The sequence below is a fragment of the Hemibagrus wyckioides genome, linkage group LG05, assembly GCF_019097595.1.
Source record: "Hemibagrus wyckioides isolate EC202008001 linkage group LG05, SWU_Hwy_1.0, whole genome shotgun sequence".
Lineage (NCBI taxonomy): Eukaryota > Metazoa > Chordata > Actinopteri > Siluriformes > Bagridae > Hemibagrus > Hemibagrus wyckioides.
This window is the reverse complement of record NC_080714.1, coordinates 29856803-29860697: the sequence shown is the minus strand read 5'-3', so window position 1 is coordinate 29860697 and position 3895 is coordinate 29856803.

Genomic DNA, 3895 nt, shown 5'->3' with positions numbered 1-3895 from the left:
CCCTCACACACCCCTCACGCACACACACACACACCCCTCACACACCCCTCACACACACACCCCTCTTTCACATACCCTATTATTGTCCCAAAATAGCCCAACTTTCATGGCATATGGACACCAGATACAACGGTGTTCATGTGTACGACCACCAGACACTACTGGATTATGGGAATCGTGCACCAGACAATGTGCACAATGACCTACGGAGAAAGCTTTGTGATCTCGGCTTGCTGTGGAGACCAGGCCCCAAGCCCTCGGCGTCGCCTGATGCCGGTGGCCGGGAGGAGAGTCGACAGAAGCGGTGAGCAAGGAAGCGGAAGCGCGGAAATAGGGCGGGTGTCCATGCTAGGCTAAAAACAAACCCTAGCCAGCCGGCACTCCCCTCCATACTTCTATCAAATGTCTGCTCCCTGGACAATAAATTGGACTACATCCGACTCCAGCGAACTGCACGGCATGAGTACAGAGACTGCTGTGTCTATGTTTTTACGGAGACGTGGCTCAGCGACAGAGTTCCGGACGCCGCCATTCAGCTAGCCGGGCTAACTGTGTTTCGTGCCGACAGGAATGCAGCTCTGTGCGGTAAGAACGGTGTGTTTGTTTACATCAACATGGAAAGGACTCTGTGCTTGTCTCTAGTTACTGTTCATCGCTAGTGGAGTTTGTGACTGTTAGATGCAGACCTTTTTATTTGCCCCGGGAATTCACCACCACTTTCATTATCGGAGTGTACATTCCTGCCAGCGCTAATGCTAAGGAGGCTCTGTGTGAGCTGTACGGAGCTATTAGCGAGCAGCAGAATGCTCACCCCGATAGACTGTTTATCATCGCCGGAGATTTCAATCATGTAAATCTCAGAACAGTGCTCCCTAAATTCCATCAACGTGGACTTTGCTACGAGAGGGACGAACACGCTGGATCTTGTTTACACAAACATTCCTCAGACTACTCAGACCACATCTCTGTTATGTTGATTCCAGCATACAGACCACTCGTCAGACCGCTCTAAACCGGTTCTGAAACAGGTTAAAACCTGGCCAGCAGGAGCCATCTCTGCTCTTCAGGACTGTTTTGAGTGCACTGACTGGGACATGTTTAGGGAGGCTGCAACCAACGGCGACTCTATTGACTTGGAGGAGTACACAGCATCAGTGACCAGCTACATCGGGAAATGCATCGATGACGTGACTGTCTCCAAGTCCATCACCACACGCTCCAACCAGAAGCCGTGGATGACCGCAAAGGTGTGTGCCCTCTCTGCTCCAGGGGCGCCGTATCATGGCTGACCCTGCGTTCTGACCCCAACCTCCAAGGATGGGATATGCAAAGAAAGAATTTCACTGTGCTGTAATGTATATGTGACAAATAAAGGCTGTTTTTCATTAAAAGATCCAGAGACTATGCCTTCAGAACTGGAGACAAGGATGCCCTAAGAACAGCACAGGCAAAACTGTCTCGAGCCATTAGAGAGGCAAAGCGTGCACACTCCCAGAGAATTCACGGCCACTTCCAGAGCAGCGGCGACACTCGGTGCATGTGGCAAGGCATCCAGTCCATTACCAACTACAGGCCAGCTCCACCTGCCTGTGACAGTGATGCCTCCCTTCCAGGTGTGCTGAACAGCTTCTACACTTGGTTTGAGGCACAGAATGATGTGACAGTGAGGAAGACCATCCCTCCTCCAGAGGACCAGGTGCTCTGTCTCACCACGGCTGATGTGAGGGAAACTCTACGCAGAGTTAACCCACGGAAAGCTGCTGGACCAGACAACATTCCTGGCAGAGTGCTCAGGGAATGTGCAGAACAGCTAGTAGATGTCTTCACGGACATCTTCAACATCTCCCTGAGCAGCACCATCGTCCCAACCTGCCTAAAGTGTACCACCATCATCCCAGTGCCGAAGAAGTCTCCAGTGTCCTGTCTCAATGACTACCGTCCCGTTGCACTCACACCATCATCATGAAGTGCTTCAAGAGGCTCGTCATGAGACACATTAAGAACCTGCTGCCACTTTCACTCTGGCTGTTTATCGTCCAAATCGCTCCACAGACGATGCCATCACCACAACCCTCCATCTGGACCTCACACACCTGGACAATAAAGACACTTACCTACGAATGCTGTTCATTGACTTCAGTTCAGCATTCAACACGATCATTCCTCAGCACCTGATCAAGAAGCTGAGTCTGCTGGGCATCAACACCTCCCTCTGCAATTGGATCCTGGATTTCCTGACTGGGAGACCTCAGTCAGTCCGGATCAGAACAGTATCTCCAGCACCACCACACTGAACACTGGAGCTCCTCAGGGCTGTGTGCTCAGTCCACTGCTGTTCACTCTGCTGACTCACGACTGTGCAGCAATGCACAGCTCCAACCACATCGTCAAGTTCTCCGATGACACGACCGTGGTGGGTCTCATCAGTAAGAACGACGAGTCAGCGTATAGAGAGGAGGTGCAACAACTAGCAGTCTGGTGTAAAATCAATAACCTGTCTCTGAACGTCGACAAGACTAAAGAGATGGTTGTTCACTTCAGGAGAACAAAGAGTGACCATTCTCCACTGAACATCGATGGGTCCATCGTGGAGATCGTCAAGAGCACCAAATTCCTTGGTGTTCACCTGGCGGAGGACCTCACCTGGTCACTCAACTCCAGCTCCATCATCAGGAAAGCCCAGCAGCTTCTCTACTTCCTGTGAAGGCTGAGGAAGGCTCATCTTCCACCTCCCTTCCTGACCACCTTCTACAGAGGGACCATGGAGAGCATCCTGAGCAGCTGCATCACTGCCTGGTTTGGGAACTGCACCGTCTCGGATCACAAGACCCTTCAGGGGATAGTGAGGACAGCTGAGAAGATCATTGGAGTCTCTCTTCACTCTATTACAGACATTTACTCCACACACTGCATCTATACACCTTAAGTATAGTTTATTTTTTTTAGTTTAATTTTAATTTTTTAATTATAGTTTAATTTTTTATCTCTATGTTATATCTCTATGTTTGTCTGCGTCTCTGTACTTTGTCTGTGTTCTGTGTAGCACCTCTGGTCTAGGAGGAAGTTGTTTCACTTCACTGTGTACTGCATCTGATATATATGGTTGAAGTGACAATAAAGCTTCTTTGACTCTTTTTTTGACTTTTGACCCCTCTTTCACACACCCGTCACACACACCCCACACACCCTTACACACACACACCCCTCACACACACACACCCCCCTCACACACACTCTTCACCCTCCTGCTGTCTGGAAGAGGTACCAGAGCATTTGGGCCCTCACAACCAGAACAGTTTCTTCCCTCAAGCCATCAGACTCCTCAACACCCAGGACTGAACTGTACAAAACTCTGTCTCACACACACGCACACACACACCTGTGGCATTTAACACTTAAAATGTCAAACTCTCCTGATTGCATCTCAATTCTGTGTCATGTAGCACAGTGGTGTGTGTGTGTGTGTGTGTGTGTGTGTGTTTACAGTGTTGTAGCGCCATCTCGTGGTACATTGTATATTTTTACACTTTTTTTTTCTACTCTGATACGTTTCCTAAACTTTCACTCTGATGATTATTATGAGCAGGACATCGTTTAAAAATATTTTTATTTATTTATGTTATATATTATATCATTATATCTTTTATATTTCTCACTGCATACACATGTCCAGGCTCGTGCTCACTGATTGACTGCTGAACCGGAAATAAACCTTTATTATTTTAACCAAGCAGGAAAATCTTCTGTATTTAACAAAAGAAATATCTATATTTACATCCATTTACACAGAAAAATAAAAAATGTGGATTTAAAAAATAAAATAAATAAATAAATAAATGAGAGATGTTTACATGCCCTTCGCGTCGATTTGACACGCGCTCTTCCGTTAGGGAGG